This window comes from Musca autumnalis, unplaced genomic scaffold (genome assembly GCF_047663935.1).
Source record: "Musca autumnalis isolate F117 unplaced genomic scaffold, ASM4766393v1 scaffold_1, whole genome shotgun sequence".
Classification (NCBI taxonomy): domain Eukaryota; kingdom Metazoa; phylum Arthropoda; class Insecta; order Diptera; family Muscidae; genus Musca; species Musca autumnalis.
This window is the reverse complement of record NW_027411644.1, coordinates 129094438-129120310: the sequence shown is the minus strand read 5'-3', so window position 1 is coordinate 129120310 and position 25873 is coordinate 129094438. Positions and strand designations below refer to the sequence as shown.

At 36.0% G+C, this 25873-nt stretch overlaps 1 protein-coding gene across 5 annotated transcripts in view; it reads right to left on the bottom strand.

The window, feature by feature from the left end:
- side-VII (sidestep VII transmembrane protein) overlaps positions 1-25873 on the bottom strand; it is a 1783907-nt gene that overhangs the window by 756926 nt on the left and 1001108 nt on the right. The gene's annotated exons all lie outside the window — the stretch shown is intronic.

Genomic DNA, 25873 nt, shown 5'->3' with positions numbered 1-25873 from the left:
TTTGAGTTATATCACATTTTTGAAGGTGCCCTCCTTGCAGAAAAATATTTTTTTTTAATTTTTTGTTTGGTGAAGGAAATATTAAACACAAAAAAGCATCCGATTTGAACTAAAAATACATTTTCGTTAAAGAAATATTCACCATGTTATCTAAAAATCTACAGACGTGTTGTGGTCAACATTTTTGTTAATTATAGCCGTAATATGTTCTAACTAGGGATCATGATTGCGTGATTTATTTTGTCCTTTAAAAAATAATATTTATAAATTTCTTTTCGCGAATTAATATTTTAAACATATCAATGTTTATAAAAATCGTTTGGCGGATCAGTACTTTAGTTCATTGTAACCGTTTTTCTTTTGTTTTAACCGCGTTCATTGGGCTGGAACGAATAAAATAGGCAAAACGAGAATAGGGGGTAGGAAAAAGAAAAGTTGTTCGTTATATCCGGCGTTCGTTATAAACGTGTTCGTCTGTAAAATTCTTATTAAAGCCTACTTTTAAACATCATATGTTAAAATATTTGAATCAGTGCTTAAATTCGTCGCTATCTGCTTGTGCTTTAAAGCGGGCCTGAAAATCCTAACAAATTGTAAAAAATTCTACTGGCGGAGTAACAGTTTTTATTTGTTATAATCGTGGTCGTTTTAAGAAGTTGAATGTGTGTATAGATATTAAGAAAAGTTCTTTGGAAACATAAAACTTTGTTCGCTATAAACGTAGTTTCTTATAACCGATGTTCGCTATATCCGAATTTTACGTTGTAATTCTATGTTTTATGTATCTTACTTTTGCATATAAATCAATAAAAATGTATAAAAAATCCACATATCCACCGCTATTAATTGTTGCCTCAAAAACAGGCCAAATTACCTATAGTGCGATGTAGAGAACTGGAAAGTATCAGAAAAGTGCTCCTTTTCGGATCACAAGATGATACTATATCAAATCTCTATACTTGGGGTAATACAGAACCCTCATAGAAAACCCAGGAGAACGGATTGAGGTAAATTCGAAGCTCTGACGGCCTCAAGACTGTATGGAAGTGGAAGTAACACTCTTCATACTGTTGAGGAGGTCGAGAGAGCTGTTGTTTCCCTAACCAAAACCCTTCTAGTGAGCTATGACGACTCTTGTCCAATCACTTATCCGGGGAAGAAATCCCAACCGGTGTGGTGGATTAAACAATTAGCCAAGCTGCGTAAAGCAGCTAGGAAATCCTACAATAAAGCCAGTAAGACTAAACACAGTACGCCTTGGGATGACTACAAGGTCAATTTCAATATGTACAAGAGTGAAATCAAGAAAGCTAAACGAAATTCTTGGGTTAGTTTCAGTGAGTCGATAGAAGGAGTTAGTGAAGCTGCCAGGTTCCGTAAGATATTATCTAAGGACCCAAAACCCATAGGTAGTATCAAACGGAGCGATGGTTCCTGGATTATCTCCGGTCTAGAGACTTTGGATCCGCTGTCAGGGGTTCATTTTCCTACCCCCAATAACATCAGCAAATCACAACATGCCTACACTAAGGGCAAATCAGTGGAGACTGCCCTGCATAAGGTGGTCGGGCATGTTGAGAAGCATATGGAAAATTCAGGCTTCACGCTGGCGGCCTTCCTTGATATAGAGGGGGCTTTCAATAACGTGAAGCTTGAATCAATCCACAATGCTCTCAGCAGCGCAGGTGTTTCCTCCATCCTTGTGAAATGGATTGATGAGATGCTGAAGAGTACACGCAGAAAAATTTATGTTAGAAATATGTTTGGATCCAAACAAATATATGTTTGGGAACGGTTGCAAACAAATATATGTTTGGATCCAAACATATTATGTTTGGGTCCAAACAAAAATATGTTTGCAACATTTTGTAACATATCTCAATTTGATATGTTTGGGTAAAACATATTTTTTATGTTAGAACACTTTTTTCATGGGTGGAGAGAGGATGTTTGTCAACGAGAGTAATAACAGTGCTCTCGCGCCTGCGGAATGCTGTTTTATAATGAAGAGATGTGTGTATTGTATAATAGAAGACGTAGAAGCGAAGAAGGGGGCTTTGTTGGTATGTATGCGTCAAACTAGTGTGTTTCTTGTTTTATTGTTGTTAACCAACTTAGGAGGAGAAGAAGAAAAGAAGAAATGATATGAATTATATTTTTGTTTCTTTCTTCACTGTTTTAGATGCCTTTGTAGAGTCAAGACGGTAAAGTGGGTGAATAAATCAGTGTTTTGTGTTTTCTTAAAGAAATTGTGCTTTTTAGTAAATTAAATGCCCAATACATTTTATAATTGAATCCGAAAGTTTAATGGAATTATTTTATTGGACAAGGAAGAAATCGCATTTTATATTGGTAATTACATACATACTTATGTATATTTGAAATATGGCATATCCATATTTATTTATTACATTACATAATCATTTGATTCTAGATTCCGATTCCCCGCTGATGATTTCAACTATGAGGACAATTTGTTTTATTTCACAACTGAGGAGAAGCGTTCAACTACGTGTCTATATATTTTTCCTTTTTAAGAGTGTGACTATTTACAAATTATTTCAATCAGTTTTTCTTTTATTAAAGTGTGTTATGTATTTCTTTGGAATTTTGTATGTACCTATGTGTTTGTTGTTCTTTTGCCTTCCCAGTTGTTTAATAAATAGCAATTGTCTACTTTTACATGGGCATGTAACTAGTTACTCATTGATCCTAGTTACTTTACACCCAAAAATGGCAAATAAAATAACCTATAGCTTTCTTTTCTCACTGGAAAAGGGCGTCCCTGCCTACCATGTCAATTCACTAGTTACAGGTAATGTGGTGTGTAATATATTGATTATTTTATAAACTACCGATGGATAGTGTAATCGACAATGTTTCTCTCTTGTAATCTCCTTTCAACATTATTTCTCTTTTTGAAAACAAAATAGAATAAATGTATTGTCATTTTGTATAAAATTTATTTTTTATTCTGAATAAAAAAAGTTTTTTGGTGCGTTTGATGTGCAAAAACTTATTGTTAAATAAGGATGTTATTGGGCTAAATTAAAAAAGGATGAATATTTTTAGAAGAATATTTGGTAAGTATAGATACTTTTTGGGACAATACATTGTTTAATTATCTCATTAAACTTTTTGCATTTTATTTCAGGTACATCTGAATTATCTGAAGCACACTTGAGATGCACATTCCCAGGACCAAATAAACATAAGCAACATAAGTCCCAGTATCAAGGATTCACGCATAAGTTTCAATATCAGGGAATTTAAAGATTAACATTAAATTGTCCTTTATAATATATGTATGTATGTATGTATGTATGTTTATCCACGTCATGTAATTAAATAAAACGTGGTTAGCGCATATTCGAAATATACAGATTAACTGTTATAATTGTGTTGTTCAAACTGGTATTCTGATTACAACTTACTAGTGATTTGGGCTATCATTTCTGACCACCGAATTGACTGGTTACTGCTAATGCACTGAGGAGACAATTGCCTTTCACATGACTATCGAATTGGGTGGTTACTGGTAATGCAGTGAGGGGACAATTGCCTTTCAAATGACTATCGAATTGGGTGGTTACTGGTAATGCAGTGGAGGGACAATAGACCCCTTCCTATGACATCCCCATGTTAAATTCACCAGTCTATAGCATTGCGAGTAGATTGGGTGGTAACTAGGGGTGTTTACCAGTAGCCAGCAAAATTGCTAGTTATTCCCTAGTTACCCGAACAACTGGGTTTTAATAAACAACCTCAACATTTGTGTGTATACTATAGAGATAGCCAGTGAGTTCTTACTGAGAGCAAGTGAGCACACATTTCAAAGTGTTTTACATTGAATTTTACGCTCCCTTGCTCTCAGTAAGCGCCCACTGGTGCATGTGTTTGTTTGTTTTTTTTTGTGCCTTTTGGGTTTGTATTTTTTTGCACCCAAACATATAAAATGTTTGCACCCAAACATATAAAATGTTTGCACCCAAACATATATATGTTTGCACCCAAACATATATATCTTTGCACCCAAACATAAATATCTTTGCACCCAAACATATATATGTTTCTACCCAAACATATATTTGTTTGCAGACCCAAACATATATTGGGACTGTTGCAAACGTATATATGTTTGCTGCAAAATATGTTTGGGACATATGTTAGAGAGGCCGTTTTTTTTTGCGTGTAGAATCATCAACTCATCCATAGGAGAGAGTTCCATGAGGAAATCTGTTAACAGAGTCACTCCGCAGGGAGGAGTTCTCTCGCCTCTGCTATGGCTTCTGGTAAGAAATGAAATACTTATGTGCTTCGATCGGCTGAAGATCAAGGTAGTCGCCTACGCTGCACAATGGTTCAGGAATTGATTTTCCTGGCCAAAAATCAAAATTTTGTTTTGTCAAAGATATTTATTTTCTATATGGGATTCGATAGTAAACATATTGAAACTAAGGAAACCAAAAAATTAGGCCCAAATATTGGAAGGTGTGGGCGTGGCGTGCCCCTAAAGACGAACATTTTCCCTATTTTTGGGAAATACGTAATTATTGCAAATTTCTGGAGAAGGACGAAGCTATTTCTCTTAAACTATAACAGTTATTGTGTTCATTGTTTTTTATAAGGTAGGTAGGATTGTGGCCTTTAAAAGTCGTTTTAGTAAATTATCGTAGCATTTACACAACATGATCTATTTTAGTTTTCCTCGGGTACTAAATTTTATGAAATTCCAAATTTAGTGGACTAGAACTTTTGTGGAACAACATGGAACAAAGTTCTGTTTTCACAGAAAGATGCCCAAAAGTCTCCTCTTCCAGCCAATATCCGTCCGTTTAACACTTTTTTCAATTTATTGAAATTACATGGGTAAAAATGTGTGTTTTTCTATATTGTTTCCATATGAATTACAGTTTTTTGACACAAATTACAACTTTTTTGAGTATATGAGTTTTTATACGAGTTATATAAGTTTTATTAAAACCCAAGGAGAATTTTTTTAATTTTTGAAAAAATTAAAATTTTTTTGGGAAATTTTTTTTTGTTTACAAATTTTTGAAAATTTTTTTTTTCGACATTTTTTCGAATATTTTTTTTAGTTTTTTTGGTAATTATTTTGTTTATTTGTTGGTGTTTGACCATCTTTAATACATAGTAAGATATAAAAACCACAAAAACACTCATATTTTGATGAAAAATAGTTAAAAAACTCAAAAGTTTAACTTTGACCTTGAATTTCTCTGCAACTACCAGACCGAACTTGACCGCATATAATTCGTCTGAAAGTTGATTGTGTTATCTGTCTAATAAAAAAAGAATTATGAACATATCTCTGTCCGTTCAAAAGTTACAGAATTTTGACCAGGAAAAAGCGATTCTGAACCACTGTGCGCTGATGATGTGGTTGTGCTGATAAGTGGCAAATTCTTACCAACCCTGTCTGAGCTCATGCAAAGAGCCTTAGTACAACTTGCAAACTGGACCCAGAACAATGCTCTAGGAGTAAACCCGGAAAAACAGAGCTGTACTATTCACTAAGAAACGCAAAATTCCCAATTTGGAGCCTCCAGTCCTGGACGTGGTGGCCCTGGAACCTTCTACGGAAGCTAAATACCTCGGCATTATTCTGGACCATCGCTTGTCATGAAAAAGAAATGTAGAGGAGCGAACGAAGAAAGGATTCATGGCACTCTATTCCTGTAAGAACATCATTGGGAAAAGCTGGAGATTGAGACCACAGATCATAAACTGGCTGTATGTGACAGTGGTCCTGCCCATACTTATCTATGGTAGACTGGTCTGGTAGCAAGCTCTTGGGAACAAAGCGTTACTCTCCAAATTATCGAGTGTACAAAGAACCGGGTCACTGCTGATTACCGGATCGATTAAAAGCACTCCTCCTCCTGGATCTCCAAACTCAGGATATCCTAATCCAGTTTCAGGCGGCGAGAACTGCTTTTAGACTCCGGGAGTCTGGGTGTTGGCGTGGTTCACACTTTGGACACTCGAATGTCCTAAAACTAGATGATAGTCGACTTGAGTTAGGTGACAAAGGTTGCGTAAGCGACTATATGCCTACCTCATTCAAGTTTGACTCCTTAACTGTTACCTTCCAAAGCAGAGACGCATGGGCTGAGTGCATATCTCCCCTGGACGGTCTGGCAATTTACACAGACGGGTCCAAGATGGAAGAAGGTACTGGCGCTGGCGTCTACTGCGAGAATCTACTAATAAACAAGTAAGAAAAGTCTATAGTCGGACGGAGCCGACCATGGGATACCCTATACCACTATCCCTCAACCATCGCTCTCCACGGAATTTCTTTTCAATGATTGTGAAAATTTAATTATCAAATATCAGAGATGTAATGTATAATACTTATGACCAAAACCAAAAAGTTATCTAGCATGACAAAGACATTTTTGTAGCAGGAAAGGAAAATTTAGTTCACACAAACTAAAATGTAATGAAACCCACTTATGTAGTACTACTACTTCCGTTGTTTAACCGCTACGTTATTGAAATTTTTACCAATTTCACACAAAAGTATCAGTCCATTGAATCCGCTAAGTATTATCTGATCTTCACGTTGATTTGTACGCTTCTTCTTCATCATAAACTCAAACTTTGTTTAAAATTTTGCGGGTTATTATTTTGACCTACAGAGCCGCTACAAAATTGGTTAAAATTTTGTTTTTGGTCCATTTCATCCCCTGAACATTTCACGATCATCACCAAAAACTAATCATTTCTATTCTGGCCCGAACCCAACCTCCTTAAAAAATTTGTTACAATCGGTCCATAATTGCGGCCTTAAGCTTGTTTGCAATTTTTAATGGACGGACGCACATCGCTAAATCGCTTTATCTCGTCGAGATATGACGAATATTTCGTGGTGTTACATAAACTTTTGCAGGGACAATATGTAGCATGGGATAAAAATGTGGTTCTCTACACAGAACCCATTATATATTAGGTATTAGGCCCGTTATCTAGCAAACACTTTATTGCAATTTACATCAGAGGAAAGGTCAGTAGTTTTTTCCCATATGTAGGCTACTTTGCGAAATATATATGTCCTCAAGGAATTAAAATATCGACCAAAAATAAAATTTTTATATTTTTCATACAACTGTAATGGTCCATTTGACCCGCTAAAGAATATCAGATCATCATTCAAAATTGTAGGCATCTTTTTCGACCCATACTCTTACCCGGTGCAAAATTTCGTGACTATTGATGTATAATTGCGACTTCTAGCGAGTTTATTATTACACTACAAACAAATAACGGAATATATTAGGCTGTAACTCTGTTATCTGATCATGCCCACCAACATAATTGGCATCAATTGAAAGGTCAAGCAATCCACTTTCAAGTTTATCTCACTTGTCCGGAATGTCACTTCCAGGAATTAAGATATAAGCTGTATATTAAAAATTTTCACAATTTTCACACAAAAGTTTTGGTTCATTTAACCCTCTAAATATTATCCGATCGCCATCTCAAGTTGCAAGCTTCTTCTTTGTCATATACTCTTACCTTATTTAAAATTACGCGTTGATCGGACTATTATTGAGACCTACAGAGCCGCTACAAAATTGGATAAATATTATGTTTTTGGTCCATTTCATCCGCTAAATATTTAACGATCATCACCAATAAGAATAGGGATCTATTCTGATCTGAACCCGACCTCCACACAAAATTTCGTGACGATCGGTCCATAATTGCGGCCTGGAGCGTGTTTACAATTTATAATGGACAGACGGACGGACGGACGGACGGACAGACACACATCTCAAAATCGCTTTATCTCGTCGAGATATGAAGATTGGTATACCACATTGGGGGTCTCCGACGAATATTTCGCGGTGTTACATGAATTTTTACCAAAACAAACTTATAATACCCTTTTGTGGTATAGGGTATAAAAACTCATATAAGCTTGACGATAATTGTAGTGTTTTTCAGGCGGAGATTCTTGCTATCAAGACAGCAGCTGAATTGGTGAAATGGCTTGAAGGCAGTCTTACAGGACCGGTGACTATATACGTCGATAGTCAAGCGACCCTTAAGGCTCTAAAGTCACGGACCATAAATTCAAGAGCTATTCTTGATTGTAGGAGAGCTCTGCAGGATATACACAATATCGTAAAGCTATGTTGGGTTCCGGGTCATAGCAACATCATGGGAAACGAGGTAGCAGATGAACTGGCTCGAGGTGGCTCTAGGTCTATCGACTTATCAGTTGATGAAACCGTCCCGCCACTACATCGGCAAACTTCGGGAGATCTTCAATGGGAAAGCACGTCAAAGATTGAACCTGGTTGTAGGGTATCGAAGGCAATCTGGCCTGTGGTTTCTCGTCGAAGAACGGCTTCCCTACTCTCACTTGATAAGTTCGGGATGAAAATCGCAGTGGGACTTATAAGAGGTCACTGCAGAGTGAGGTCCCTAACTTCAAAATGGGACGACAGTGGCATTGACTACTGCAGACTATGTGAAGATGCGGGGGAGATAGAGACTGTCGAACATCTGCTTTGTAGGTGTCCCATGTTGCAAACAAGACGATACCGTACACTAGGCAGATATGAGATAGACACTCTAACCTTCCTGTCTAACATAGATCCCATCGTCCTACTCAACTTTGTCAGACATCTAGCATGGCTTGGCAAAGATCCTTAACAACCCTTAATAATCAGACTCTTTTCACCTTTCCAGATAACTCCTTGGCGTCAATCTCTACATCTGCCACACTCACCATCATATCATCATCTCTATCCTATCATCCTCATCTCATCAACCTGCATCAACACTCTATCATCTCCTTCATCTTAAATCATCTCAACAACACACCTCCATCATCTTTAAATAGCCTACACAGGATGACCACAATGGACCAACGGTCTCCGAGTGAAGCAGTCACCTATTCCAATAGAGGGCTGCGCATCCTTAAACCTATCCTATCGTGCTCTCCACGTATTGTGCTTTAGAGTTTTTTTTACAACTTTCGGGCTGTTTTCTCAAGAAGTATGGACTTGCCCCTGAAAAAAACATTTACCGTCGTAATAGAGATAGCGAATGCAAGTTGCTTCAAAAAAATCAAAGTGATTCGAGAGCAGGTTTAAAAGTGAACTTATCCGAAATTTTTTGTGGGAGGTACCCAAAGGAGTGGACAAATATAAACCATATTTGAACCTGATCTATACCTGGTAGATATATTTGGATGTGTAATTTGGTTATGGACTTCTCAGTGGTCAGAAAATTTATTTACTAAAAAGATAAAAATAAAAGATAAGTAAAAAATTAAGTATCAGTGTTTTTTTAAAAATGCACTTAAAACTAGAAAATAAGTTGTCGCTTAGCCTCAATAAGTATATTCTTCCACATGATGGAATCTCTCAAATAAATCTCTTGCATTTAAATTAAAAATGGTGGCAAACTGAAACGGCAAGCGTTTTATTTGAGAGATTTCATCATGTAATTTCTATACTTGGAATGACTCATATATCATATTTCTGAATACAGTAAAATAACTTTAATTCCAACTATTACTTAAAAGTACTTTGATGAATTATTGAGATTTTTCGGAATTTACAATATGAATGAATTATGAATTTTGAATAATGGAGATTTCCTATCTAAAATCTGGAAATACCATTGCACGAGAGTTATGACAAATGTGGTTTTATATTATGAAGTTTCAAGAAGAATGCATAATTATGCTCGATTCAGCTTGAAATTTCTGCTGAAAAATTAAACAAATAACATCTGGAATAGAGTTTCTGATCGGGAATTCCCGGGCCGATTGAACAGCTGATATATGTCCATACCAATAAATCATAATAGTTCTTTTTTAAATATTTTGGCGCAACGTCGTTTAATATGTTTGCTATTCCTATTGCTATTTTACCCTTAATATTGTTCCAAAGAGATAACTAATGGCACAACAAATATAAAGGGAATAGGTATTCCATGCTTGCTTACTCTCTGTTAAGTCTATGCCCCACAAATTCGATTTACCATAGTCCCGGGAATTCCCGGGAATGAGAAATTTTCGTCGGGAATTCCCAAACTCTAATCTGGAAGTATCAATACTTGCATTTTTCAGGTAGGATTTGCATTTTGAAAAAGCTCGGCCGAGAGCCAGAGGCAGATTACCAGAAGAATACAGGACAGGGCAGCAACGCGGACCCGGGTCAGCTAGTCTATTATATAAAACTCAATTGGCGTTCGTACGTTAATGAAAAACTCTACCAATTTACAACCGATTTGTCGCGTTTGTCTTAAAATGTTTATATTTATCCAAGGAAGGATCTGACGTATTTCATTTTTTAGATATCGCGAAAATTTGGAAAAATACTTTTTGAAGAAAGTTAATTGTTTCCTCACACTTCGTTGGAGGCTTTTGTTGTCGACTTATTTATTTCCACCTTTTTTCAGGTTTTTAGCGAAAAGCTTAAGTGACATTTTATGTTTTGGTTTCATCAATATTTGAATGTTCTAAAAATTATGTTATTTAGGACAATGAAATATTTAAAAGAAATTAATAGATGCAAATTGTGAACGATTACACTGCTCAACAAAATTGAAAAAGTTGAATGTTTCAGACGAAGTTGCAGTTGTTTCTAGATGAAATCGGCGAGTTATTTTCAAATCCGGTGCCGGTTTTTCTCCATCAGCTCTTGTTTTTGAGGTATAGCTCAAAATCGGTTTTTACGAGTTTAACCCAGACTTTCGTTATTTTCGGATAAAAACAAATATTTTCTGGTGGGTTTTTCGACATTAATATATTAAGGAGATGTTGTACGCTCGATACAAATCGTTTTTGAAATAGTTATGGTGAGTATATATCAAAAAATATAGAAAATATACGACGGACCTTGTAAAAATTGCTTATTTTGAGTACTTTAAGCTACAATTACGTCATCGGGGGAAGTCATAGGATCTTCATATGGCAATGCGGATATGCTTAGGGTGTCTACTATATAGTCCAGTATTCAAATATATAATTTAAAGTTCATACCGCCCATGATTCGACCATAACCTAAAAATCATCATGAAGACTGCCATTGAAAAGTAAATGGCTTATGTGGTAATGATATCACTGGTAAATTATTTCCCTTTAGCAGTCTTCATGGCCATTTTTAAGTAATGGCCGAATCATGGGGGCTATGAACTTCATATTATACATTTGAATACTGGATTATATAGTAGACACCCTAAGCATATCCGGAGTACCATATGAAGATCCTATGACTTCTCCCGATGACGTAATTACAGCTTAAAGTACTCAAAATATGCAATTTTTACAAGGTCCGTCGTATATTTTCTATATTTTTTTGATATATACTCACCATAACTATTTCAAAAACGTACAACATCTCCTTAATATATTAATGTCGAAAAACACTCAAAAAATATTTGTTTGTATCCGAAAATAACGAAAGTCTGGGTTAAACTCGTAAAAACCGATTTTGAGCTATATCTCAAAAACAAGAGCTGATGGAGAAAAACCGGGACCGTATTTGAAAATAACTCGCCGATTTCATCTAGAAACAACTGCAACTTCGGTTGAAACAAAAGTCCTGTTGACCAGTGTTATTAGTGGTTTCGAGTGATGCAATTTGTATAAGTCGATACATTGGTTACGTCAATGTATATGTCCGATACATTGTTTTCCCCTTCGGCTCCATTACAATTAACCGCATTAATTGGCCGCTCTTTCGAGCTCAATGGGGAAATCTTGTCTGCCTTCCTTTTGGAGCCACATTCTCCTGGTTCGGATTGTGGGAGAGAATATTCCTTCTTTCTCTCCTAAAAGTCACATTCGTTCAGTTCGGATACAGTGTTGTTGTTTTTGCATTTTTCGGTTTTAAAAAAGTGATTTTTTTGATATCTCGTTCGCTACGTCGCACAGAGGACGAAATCATTGATCTAGCGGCGCGAAAGTCAAAAAATCAAAGTATAAAATTGCGAAATGTTTTCCATTATATCGATTACAGACACTCTGCTGACTAAGATTTTGTTTTTACTTGTTTGTTGTTGTAAATATTCATTCAGTTATTCAGTGTCAAGTGCAAGAAATGTTGACGGATCAGATTTTAATAAAATTTTTGCTAAAAACCTGATCTCATATTTGTTTAATTGTTAAATAAATTCGTAATAAAACTAAACAAAGTTTATTTTTTATTGATGGGGGAGGGTTTAAGTTAAATTAAAATAAAATGTTTGGGCCCTGAAGTTACATAGTTATAAAGCAATAAATTTTCAAAAATTATTATTTTTTGTATGTTTTTAGTGCAATATACTTTTGTTGGATGGAGCGTAACTACAAAGGTCCACCGAGGTTCGGTCCAGTTATTTTTTTGAATAATTAAATTGGACTCCCTAGATTCCGTATAACCAAAATTTAGCTGCAAATAGCTGCAAATCTTGCTGATAAATGGTCTTGAAAAATAGCTTAAATCCTCAAAATACCCAAAATCTGTCGGTACGGTTATATGGGGGCTATATCAAAATGTATACCTATGTTCGCAATTTTTGGTAGAGAAAAATTTAGCTTTAAATCCCCAAATTACTGAAAGTCGGTAGGTACCTTAAAAGGGTCTTTACCCAAATGTGGACCTATGTCCACAATTTTTGGTGGAAAGGTTTAGTGATCACTAGGAACCCTAAGTACCAAATTACAACTAATTTGGAAGGAAAAGGTGGCTTAAATCCTCAAAATATCGAATATCAGGAGGTACCGTTATATGGGGGCTATACCAAAATATTTGCCTTTGTTGTTCATATTTAGTCCATAATTACCCACAGACACAGATTGAGTTTGTGCAAAATTTCAGAAAGATATCTTCATTCGTTTCCAAGTTATTAATTTCGCGCCGCTAGATCAGTGGTTTCGACCACTGTGCGTCGCGTACTGGTCGCCCTACAATTGCATTAACGCGTGTGTTATAACATAGAAAACATCATACAGTCCACTTATCGTCGTACAATTTGCTAAATAATCGTATTAAAATAACCAATATTCCCAATATTGTGTTTTTATTTTAATACATTCCCACATTATTTACAAAAATCGAATAATTTGCATTTGTTCGCATTCTATTAATTAATTTGTTGCCGGTGATCGATTCTGCAGTGCTTGTTTATTATTTCTACCTAAGGGCTTACATACTCACATTCCCTTTATCGTTGAAGTTGTCAGCCACTAGTGAGAAAAAACAATAACAACACTACTATTACATCGTGCCCTTTTCATTGCATTTCTAAAAAAGACCAAAAATTTTCTAATCTCATTTTTCGTTTGGTTTTTTGTCGTGCAATCGCAACAACAAAAATACCCAAAAAATCCAGCATGCTATACAAGCTAGCAACAATTTATTTATTTTTTCCAACTCTCACGGCTGTTTCGTTGTCGTTGGTTGACTACTAACATACATACGTTGATCGCTCTGCCGACGCGACGCTACTTGTGTTTTATTTTCTTTTATTCGTTTTCGTTGCTGGCTGTCGCACAGTGGGCACAAGTGTAAAAAAAATATTTTTTTGATTAATTTTTAATAAAAAATATAATTTCGTGTCTCGAGTCAATATTGATTGTTCGTAATATTTTTCGAATAAAGCACCCTACAATCGGCGTTATTGAAAATATCTATGTATTAAATTCGCATTTTATTCATTTTTTGGCAATTATTTATGAATATTTATTTATAAATTCAGTTCTATTTTTTTCCAAAATATTTTTTGGATTAATTCGTTTTTACCGCATTGTGTGACGTGCGCCCTACTGTCGGTAATAGATGATTTTCTTATTATTTTTTCAAAAAAAAAAAAAAAATTGTGTTCTTGCCATCGTGCTTATTTCTCTTGATCACTTTTGCAAATTAGACCGTGTGCACCCTACAATCGGTTCTGGTTGCCTTTCTGAAATAGTTAAAAAAGTGATTTTTTAAGATTTTTGAATTTTTTTTCTTGTCTTAAATCATGTCGGTCACTCATGTCACACAATTCATTCGTGCTTCTCACAATGTTGTCAAATTCATTGCTTATGCCGAAAAACCACACCGTTTTCAATCTTGAGATTTGTAACACGGAACTTCAGGATTTGCTGGATAAAGTGAAGGATACTTATGATAAGTATCTTGATCATCTGCTTTCCGTTGAAGGTACTAATTCGGAAGACATTGCTTCGGCTGACGCAAAATATTAAACCACTTGCGAAAGCTATGTCGCTCTGCCTTGCTCGTTAGTACTCCTCATAACAGACCATATCAACATAGTCAACATTTCGGTTCTCTGATTCGTGGGTCTAATAGGCCTAACATTGGTCAACCACTAGCTTCTAATGGTGGCAATATCTATATTCATAGTTCGATTTCTCGACATTCTTCGAATACTGCTCTTCCAGATGTCAAAAACTCTTCGGACATTTCTATTGCTAATTGGAGGTTACCACCATACGTACATCATCTCCATTTACCACCGTGTGACATTGAAGCTTTCCATGGTGAATTCTTATCGTGGCCCACTTTCTGGGGCCTTTTCTCAGCCATGTTTATTAATAACACTGGGCTAACTGACATTGAAAGGCTTTGTCACTTGGCGCAAAAAACCAAAGGTGAGGCAAGGGAAATCGTTGCAAAGTTTCCGCTCACGCATAAAAGTTTCGCTTTAGCTTGGAAGTCGTTAAAGGATACGTACGATAACAAACGTATTCTTGTCCATAATCATCTTAGGCTCCTATTTGACCTTCCTGCCTTTGAAACTGAAACTAGTTTCAATTTGAAAACTATACAGCGTGGAATAAATAGTTGTATTTCTGATATGTCAGTCTATGATGTAGTCACGGATCACTGGGATCCAATTTTAGTTTTTGTTTGTCAACATCGTTTTCATAGGCTAACTGTTTCTTTGTGGGAAAAGAGTATTATGGACAAATCCTCATTATCCTCTTAGGAAGAAATAGATATGTTCTTAACAGAAAGAATCCAAACTTTAGCTTACCTTAGGGACATGAGAGGTTCGTCTTCTAGTTCAATTCCAAAAAGTAGAGTCAAAACTAATCTCGGTACTTCTCCGCAAAAATCTCATTCACTGCGTTCTTGTCTAAATTTAGGGCGCTGTCATTTGAAAAGAGATTTGAGATTTGAAGCCTTTCAGCGGGACATTCAGTCAAAGACTGCTCTAGTACTCATAAATGTAATATTTGGAAAGATCGCCATCATACTTTGTTGCATAGACCTACTTCATCTAGACCATCGACATCGCTCCCCTCGCTTACCAATACCAATCTTCTACCAGTAGATGGAAATTTTGCTTCAACTTCCACTGGCGCCCATCCTAGAGCAATGAATGAATAGTCAGGTGTTCACACATCACAAAATCGGAATGTCTTGTTAGGTACTGCGATGGTCGACATTGTTCTTTTAGGAATTTCGTATCCTGCTCGGGCTCTTATCGACCCTGGTTCGGTAGCTTTGTTTAATACAGAAAATTTGCAAAAGGTCCTTGAACTGAAAATTCAATCATTTTATGCAACCGTTTCTGGTGTCAATGGTTCTACATAAGCCAATTCAAAGAAAGATTGTTCGCTTCGCATTGGTTCACCAATCGATTCTTCGTTAGTAGCACAGACATTTGCGTTTGTTCTTCCAAAAATTTCCGGAAGTCTTCCATCATATCCCCTTAGTTCAAACATCACTTCTCGCTTGCCTAATCTTCATTTCGTTGATTCCTACCTCTTTGATTCTAGACCTGTTGATTTGTTATTGGGGGCAAATTTATATCCCTGTTAGCCCAAAACACGATATTCGGCTGGATTCTGACTGGTCCCATGTATTCTTCCTCAGTCCAGGTCTGACTGGTAACATATATTCTTCCTCAGTCCAGGTCTTTTCGACTGTGGTGGATATAGCTGAGGAGGAATCTCTCAACAAAACACTACTCCGGTTCTGGGAACTCGAAGAAGGTCCCAGATTGAAACACGTTTCTCCATCGGACATGTTTTGTGAGAAGAATTATCCTGCCACGACCGTGCGATATGAGGAAGGACGTTACGTAGCAACGGTTCCATTTAAATCCTAATTTCCGCAAACTCTGCAACTGGTGGACTCACGTAGTAACTTTTTTAATTAGTTTTGTCGGTCGGAAAATTCGCTTCTTAGAAGACCTTCAGTCAAAATAGTTTATAACCAAGTTTTATCTTCCACATCATCCGGTTATTAACCCTGACAAACCGACCACAAAACTTCGCGTAATATTCTATCCTTCCAATGGTATTAGCTTGAATGATATTCTCTATATTTGCACAACTCTCCAGACAGATTTAGTTCTATAGATGTGGCAATGACGTTCGTTTAAATTGGTCAGCAATTGCTATATCATTCATTTGTATCGTCAAAGTCGTTTCGATCCCAAGCGTTGTCCTGTCCAAAGAATTTTGGTAGAACTTCTCCTTCTGACCATATCCAAGATTTAAGTTGCAAACGGTCACATTTGGGATAAACTGCACGCCCTTCCTAGCCATTCACACTCCTCTTCAATTAGCTCAGGACTCTCATTCCGATTATCCTCTAGCCGCGCATATTCTGCGCAATTGTATGTATGTAGACGTCGTACTTGCTGGCGCTCACGATATTCACTCTGCATTATCCTATCGTGATCAGCTTGTTGATGCCTTAGCTACTGCAAAGTTTGAACTGAGGAACTGGACATCAAATCACAAGTCTATTTTATCTCGTCTTTCTCCCAACGAACTCGGAGCTGGGCATCAAGGTCCTTTCATTTGTAGAATCCAGCAATTCCAAACCCATAGGAATTCGCTGGAATGCTCATTCCGACTCATTCTTTTTCTCGGTAGACTCCATTCCTAAAAAGGCCCAATAATCTTAACGGGAAGTCTTGTCAGCTATAGCCTTAGCTACTGCAAAGTTTGAACTGAGGAACTGGACATCAAATCACAAGTCTATTTTATATCGTCTTTCTCCCAACGAACTCGGAGCTGGGCATCAAGGTCCTTTCATTTGTAGAATCCAGCAGTTCCAAACCCATAGGAATTTGCTGGAATGCTCATTCCGACTCATTCTTTTTTTCTCGGTAGACTCCATTCCTAAAAAGGCCCAATAATCTTAACGGGAAGTCTTGTCAGCTATAGCCAAACTTTTTGATCCCGTAGGTTGATCCCGTAGGTTTCGCCTGTAATTGTTGTCGCAAAAAACATTATGCAGCAAGTTTGGTTAGACAAGATAGATTGGGATGACTACTTACCTACCAATACAAAAGCCTCCTGGGAGTCTTTTATTGCAAATTATTCTTCTGTTAATTCGATCAGTATCTCTCGTTGGGTTCAATATAGTCCAGTAGTGCGATTCTGTAACTCCTTAACGACAGAATTAACGACGAATAATTTTCGGTAAGTGATATTCTGTATACCAATTTAAACGATTTTTGTCGGTAAATTTTGTCGTTATTTACCGAAAATTATTGTTAAGTTAACAACCAAAAAAAGTAGTCGTTAAGACTTAACGACAGTACATTATTGCAATATTTTGCTGAATTCTTTTAACAACGACGTTTTTATATGAACATATGTTATGTTTTTATATGAACATATGTTAATGTTATTGAATCTGCATAAAGATCACCCAAGAGAAAGTTGTAGATCTTCGATCATCCAAGAGAAAATTGTAGATGGCGAAGCTGCCCCATGCTACCCTATCCTTATTATTAAAGATGAAAAACGTTAGCTAAAGCTTCAAAAGAACTCAAGTGTGGTACTGTTATATAAGACCTATACCAATGCCCTTAACACTATATTTCTACTAGGCCAAGACGTGTATAGTATTCCTATAACCTACTTTGTTCTGTGATAATATTATAGATTTAAACTCAGCATCACTTATAATCAGAATGCTAAAAGTGGCGTATATGTTCGGATTTCCGAACTTTTCATCTTGTCTTGATCTGTACATGCATAATAATACAATTCACTTCAAAGTGACCTTTTGACCAATGATTCTGATTAAACTGTCCTGCCTACTCCAAACATATAACGCCTTGCCGAGCTATTACTTGGATGCGAATGACATGTTTATTCATATCCTGGAATAAAACCACGAAAATCTATGAGATTTATTTGCCTCCTACATACATACATACACACTTGACGCTTTAGAAGTTGAAATAATACTTGTGTTTCGCATTGTTGGGATACTTGCAGATACTTATGTTAGCGCATTTCTTCAAAAAGCGGACTTTTTTCTTCCCTTACGCGTTTTATGCATGTATTTGCGAAGAATAATATTTTTAATTCAAAAATACATTAATAAATATCAAAATATAATATTTGACTTTTTTTTTTGTTGATTTCTTCGACCTTTCTATTTGATAATAAAAGACAAGTTTTTTTGAGCTTGAGGTCTGTTTTTGTTGTTGTTTTTATTTTCTTTCCAATATTTCGCAATTCACTGAATTGCTTCCTCAGGGAAATTCTACAAACATAAATTGATATTACCTTACCACAAATATCTGAAAGATTTCAGAATTCAGATCTTTATGACAGGAAAAAATATAACATAGCCCAGAAAACCGACAATACCCTCAAAAAGTTATTTACAAATACGAAGAACAAAATAGATCATATGGATAAACATAATCTGATATATAAAATTGAATGTAATGGCAATAGCAACGAAAAATTTGGAAAAATGTATGTTGGCACCACCAAAAATAAATTAAGAACACGAATATCTTCACACAAATCCGACATCAAACTGAGGAATCAAAATACAATACAAAAAACAGCATTGGCAGAACATTGCAAGAGAAACAACCACTTGCCTAACTTTGACAAAGTTAAAATTCTCCAAACAGAAAACAACTATAATAGGAGAATGATGTTAGAAATGCTTCATATAAACAACCTACCAACAACGAAGAGAATAAACTTCAAGAGTGACACCGACAATGCAGCGTTCTGTTACCGTCACCTAACACAGAAGAAGAAGTGCAATAAGTAAACTCAGTGCAATATTTACATTCGACGATGATGGTGAAGTCTATCATAGTTTTAAGTTAATTTGACACTCAATTTACTTGTAAGCCTATTTCTGTGTTATATTCTTTGTTGGTATTGTTTTGTTTTTTGCTCAATAATTCAACTCAAATAATTTTATCGAAAACTATGCTGTGAAACTAATTTTAAATATCAATTTATGTTTGTAGAATTTCCCTGAGGAAGCAATTCAGTGAATTGCGAAATATTGGAAAGAAAATAAAAACAACAACAAAAACAGACCTCAAGCTCAAAAAAAACTTGTCTTTTATTATAATATTTGACAATTTGCCTTTCCATCGATATTCGTCGGTATGTGCTAACGATTTCTACAATCGTTAACATAAAGTTATAGAATAGCACATTCGTTAACTCAACAGAATATTTTTGTTAACTACCGATGTCGGTTCGTTATTCAAATAAGTTACAGAATCGCACTACAGAAGACATACCTGAGCTACAACTCTTTTCTGATGCCTCGGAAAAGGAATATGGGGGGGAGTTTACGTTTGAACTCAGTCTCCACTTGGTAAAGTTAATGTTCATCTTTTAACTTTCAAAACCAAAGCTGCGCCTTTAGAATCTGTCACATTATCCTCGGAACTTCTTAAGTCTGTCGTTAATGAAATTCAAATTCCTGTTAATAGAGTTTACAATAATTGTCGCCCAAATTCTCAAATTCGTCGAACGTTTACTTCCACTACGTTAGATCCTTCGGAAATTAAAGCGGTTAAACTCCGTCTAGAAATTCTTGCTCAAAAAGCATATTTCGCGGAGGTGTATGAATGTTTAGTAGATGAGTCACCTTTGCCTTTGCAAAGGTCACTTCTTCCACTCAACCCTCGTTTGGACGAAGACGTCTTAATGGCCGTGTAGCTAAGTCCCCAACACTATCATACACTAAACGCTATCCCACAGTATTGTCATATTCATGTAGATTTGTTGGCCTGCTTGCAGAATTCGTACACGCCATTTCTATTCATGGTGGAAATCAGTTAATGCTTCGTATACTTCGTATCGAATATTGGGTCCCTCGTCTAAAAAATCTTGTTCGTTGTGTCATTAATCGTTATAAGACGTGTATCCTTAAGAAAAAGCGGTCATGTAATCACAACAGGAATTGATTTCGCGGGACCCTTTTACATGAAGTCATTTGCGGGTAGAGCGTGTCGTATTACCAAAGGTTATATATGTGTCTTCGTCTGCTTTTCAGCTAAAGCAGTTCACTTAGAAGCCACTTCTGACTTATCTTCTGCGTCATTTCTGGCAGCTTGAAGTTTGAAGAAACTTTAAAAGTTTGAAGAAACTTTTTCGGCGTCATGCAAACACATTTAAGTACACATTTGAGTTACTTTCCACGGTTTTAGTTCGTATCGAGGCTTGCTTGAATTCCCGATCCCTTTATCCTTTAAGGCGGTCATCAGACCATCTGCTTTTTCACATGTATGTTGTCACTTTGGGTATACTAATATACAGAACAGCCGATGTCATATATGTGAAAAAGCAGATGATCTGATGACGGCCTAAATGATAATCAAGCAGCCTCAGACAAGGCTAGTCCAGTTCCGTCAATTGCTGGGGATGCAGCTCTTCCCAGACCAACCACTTCATCCGCCCAAAGGAAAATCGTCTCCTCCGCAACCACACAACAACGAATCCCATGTCGTCTATGTTCCTTACCTCATCAATTATACCAATGCGTAATGTTTAAGAGAATGCAACATCACAAACCGTTGCGCTTTGTAATAGCAATAGGTTGCCTCAAGCCCAACCATATGTCGTCGGCATGACCTGTAGGTCAATTATGCCACATTTGTCAAGAACCTCATCAGTAACCTAGTTTAAGTTTGCTTGCGAATTAGTCTAACCCTGTTGCCTCGCAGATAGCGCGTCAAGGTGGGCGGCAAATGTATAAGTTCGATACATTGGTTACGCCAATGTACATATATGTCCGATACATTGTTTTCCCATTCGGCAGCATTACAATTAACTGCATTAATTGGCCGCTCTTTCGAGCTCAATGGGGATAACTTCTCTGCCTTCCTTTTAGGAGTCACATTCGCCTGGTTCGGATTGTGGGAGAGAATACTCCTTCTTTCCCACAATCTCTCCTAAAAGTCACATTCGCCCAGTTCGGATGCAGAGGGGCGCTTTCCAATGCGTCGTCGTTGTTGATCACAACCTTGTTAGCGCTATTATGCTCATCTGCAACTTTACTTGTTCTTTCGCTTCCCTTAATAACACTCATCTAATTTACAACAAAGAATTGAAAATGAATCTTCATAAAATTACATACACCAAATTGTATTTATTTTTCTTTTTGGGTTTCAAATACACTGGTATCACGCCAACACAATTATTTTTGGTTTATTATTTGAGAAAGTAAATACTTTCCGGTCTTAATTTTGTGACCATAACTAACGACAAAAATGCCTTTTATGATTGTGTTATATATTCTATCATATTCCAGTACCGCGAGTCAGAAGATTCGAAATTATAAAATACACACAGCGCAGTGCTAAATTTGCCATATTTCGTGCTTCAAAACATGGATATTTACCATTTGTTCTGTAAGAACTGTTAGGAGGTCCAAATATTAACATTTTTGATGCTGAACTCCAAAACTACCGCTATTGGGCGGTGTCGTTCTATGGGTGCTATGGTGCGTGGAGCTTCGTCGAACATTTTTGGCAAGAAATGTTTGTACCTCGACCGAAGAGCAAGATCAAAATTGCAAACGATGGGGCTAAAACTAACAAAATATCGAAAATATGGCGGTATTGTTCTACGGGCACTATGGACCTTTACCGAAAATTTTCTACAACATGCTGGTATACATCTAAATTCCGAATCTTCAAAATACCGAAAATATGGTATTGTTCTATGTAATGCATTTTGAAACATATACCGTTAAAATCAATCTTCAATAACAAAAGTACTTCTTCTTCCCCTATATCTGTCAATCCGTATTCGGATGTTCCCTTTCATACAATAAAAATTTTGTGTTACTATAATAAACTTAACTAATTGCTAAAACAATTAACAATTAAATTACATTTTTATTAAATTATCATAAGGCTTCGGTTTCTCAGGTTTTTCGTTGCAATTATTTCTTTTATTTTGTCATTACGGCAGAAAGTCGTTCTTCACAATGCTATTTTTTATTGAATTTGAATAATAATAATAATTTTTCCACAAACATACCATACGGGACAAGGAAGACTTCTCTCATATGAATGAGTGCACCCCGATTCATCCCTGTAGGAAGCATGGGGACATGTGTCGACATGTCACCACTTTGTCTACTATTATGGTGACAAAGTCAACACTTTGTCAACAGGATGTCAACAATTGATACTTTTACCTTAATAAGAAGAAGCATTGTTTATATTGAAAACTGATAGCCCAACGAAGCATCTTCTTATTATTTCTTCATTTTCTTAAATTTTGGCGGTTTGTTAAAAAAGTGTTTTTGTGAAAAATCAATAAAATATATAATTTTAATAACAACAAGTATGCGCAAAGAAAATTAGGAAAGGAAAATAACAGACAAGTGAAAAAATAGACTGGTGAAACTTCGACACTTAGACATTTTATGGAATCTTTAGAGAATATTGTTGAGCCTGACGAATAAATTGTCCCGTCTCGCTGGAAATGATGAACGCAACTTACATCTGATATTTGGACACGGCATAATAATGTGTTAGAATGTTGAAGGGTTATTTGGCAAAAATCGATTGCGAGATTTTTCCCATGTTTATACAGCTGTAATATGTAAGCAAATTTAAGGACATTTTGTTTATTTATGCTTACTTATACATGTTTATTCTTTTCAATTCCTAGATGTTATATCAAATCGCCTGATAAAACGTTAAGTGCAGCATAAGAAGAAATATCTTCAGCTGATAAATCACAACAATTCTTATGGCCATGAAAATAAAAAGGCGATGATATTCCCGACAATGAAAACGATTTTTTATTATTGCTTAGCCAGCCTTGAAAAAACTGGTTTTATTTACTAATTTTGTGCTTATGTGGAATCTTATTCTTATAATTGTTCCACAAACATCCCAGACTGGACAGGGGAGACTTCTTGGTCTTAGTCCTTTATAAAGATACTAGCAAAATGCCCGCTACTTCGTATGCGGAAAGGATATAAAAAAAAACAAATAAACAATATATAATATGGAAATGACAAACACTGAAAATTTGGTCGCACTAATACCAATTTTAATCAATATTTATTTTTATCTTAGTACTGTACGTACCCCTTAAGTTCGTTTTTAAAAAAGATCAGCCGTATCTCACCCTTACACATTAACAGCGAGATCAACATTGCACACCAACACACCCTAACTCCAAAAAATAAAAATTCCAGCACTGTCCCTACACCCAAAAACAAATTGAGTACCATTAAGTAATTTTCGTATACTTATGGTACGTATTTCGACGACATATCTCAGCCATACACGGACATTAATACAAAATAATTACAGTAAATTCCATAATAATTACAGTAATTCCAAATCTCAAGATTCCAGCTGTATCCGTTCGTCCAATTCCAAATTGTACCAAACTTAGTATCAAGTCGAACTCTTCGTACCCATAAGAAAGATTTTCCAAAACTACCTCAATCCTTCACTTTAGTAGTAATCTTACTTCCAAATTTCAGGATTCAAACTCTATCCGTTAAACCAAATTAAAATTGTACTCAATTTAGAACAATTTAGAATTTTCGTACCAATTTTCAAAACTTCCTCAACGCAACAGGGCTACAATAATCATACTTTCAAATTGCAGGATTCCACCGCTATCCGTTCACCTACATACAAATTGTACTAAATTTAGTACCATTTAGTGCTTTTCGTAACCATAAGTTTGCTTTTTCAAAACAACCTGAATCCTACTCTTCGACTGTAATCGTAATTCCAAATTTCAGGATTCCAGCTCTATTAATTCACCCGAATCCAAATTGTATCAAATTTAGTACCATTTCTTTCCCAAACAAAAATTTCAGGATTCCAGCTCTACCCGTTCACCCAAATCCACATTGTACCATATTTAGTACCATTTAGTACTTCTCGTACGCACACGTACGACTTTTAAAAATTTCCTCAATACTACACTCCTACAGTAATCTTAATTCCTAATTCCAACACTATCCGTTTACTAAAATTCAAATTGTACCGAATTTAGTGCTTTCTGTACCCATAAGTACGAATTTCCAAAACTACCTCAATTCTACTGTCCGACAGTAATCTTAGTTCCAAATTTCAGAATTCCAGCTTTATCCGTTCATCCAAATCCAAATTGTACCAAATTTAGTACCATTTAGTACTTTTCGTACTCAAAGGTACGAATTTCTAAAACTATCTCAATCCTACACCCCTACAGTAATCTTAATTCAAAACTTTAGGATTCCAGCTCTATCCGTTCACCCAAATCCAAATTTAGTACTGCTCGTAATCATAAATACGAACTTCCAAAACCATTTCCTTATTTCAACGCCATTTCCCAACCTTGATACTTAAAATTCAGGATTCCAGTTCTATCCGTTCACCCAAATCCAAATTGTAATAAATTTAGTACCATTTAGTACTTTTCGTACACATAAATACGAATTTCCAAAATTTCCCCAATCCTATGATCCAACAGTAATCTCAATTTCAAATTTCAGGATTCCAGCTCTGTCCGTTCACTCGAATCCCTATTGTATCAAATTTAGTACTTTTCGAACACATAAGTACGAATTTCCAAAACCACCCTCATATCTCAGTCCTACACTTCACAGTAATCTTAATTCCAAATTTCAGGTTTCCAGCTACATACATACGTTCACCCAAATCCAAATTGTACTAAATTTAGTACCATATAGTACTTTTCGTACCCATAAGTACGAATTTTCAAAACTACCTCAATTCTACACCCCACCAGTAATCTCAATTCCAAATTTCGAGATTCCAACTATATCCGTTCACCCAAATCCCCATTGTCCCAAATTTAGTACCATTTAGTACTTTTCATTCACATAAGTAAGAATTTCCAAAACTTCCCCAGTCCTACACTCCAACAGTAATATCAATTCCAAATTTCAGGAATCCAGCTCTATCCGTTCACTCAAATCCAAATTGTGCTAAATTTAGTACCAATTATTACTTTTCGTACACTCAAGTTTCCAAAAACCCTTTGGTGCATCTTTCTTACTCTTCATCAGTGATCCTCAGTCCAAATTTGAGGAATCAAGCCCTATCCGTTCACCCAAATCGAAACTGTACCAAATTTAGTGCTATTTAGTATTTTTCGTACCCTATGTACGAATTTCCAAAACATCCACAATATTAAACTCCACCAGTAATCTCAGTTCCAAATTTAGAGATTCCAGCGCTATCCGTTCACCCAAATCCCCATTATACAAAATTTAGTTCCATTTAGTACTTTCCGTACACATAAGTACTAATTTCCAAAACCACCTTCATATCTCAATCCTACACTTCAACAGTAATATTAATTCCAAATTTCAGGTTTCCAGCTCTATCCGTTCATTCAAATCCAAATTGTACTAAATTTAGCACCATTTAGTACTTTTCGTACCCATAAGTACGAATTTTCAAAACTACCTCAATCCTACACCCCACCAGTAATCTCAATTCCAAATTTCGAGATTCCAGCTATTATCCGTTCACCCAAATCCCCATTGTATCAAATTTAGTACCATTTAGTACTTTTCATACACATAAGTACGAATTTCCAAAAGTTCTTCAATCCTACACTCCAACAGTAATCTCAATTCCAAATATCAGGATTCCAGCTCTA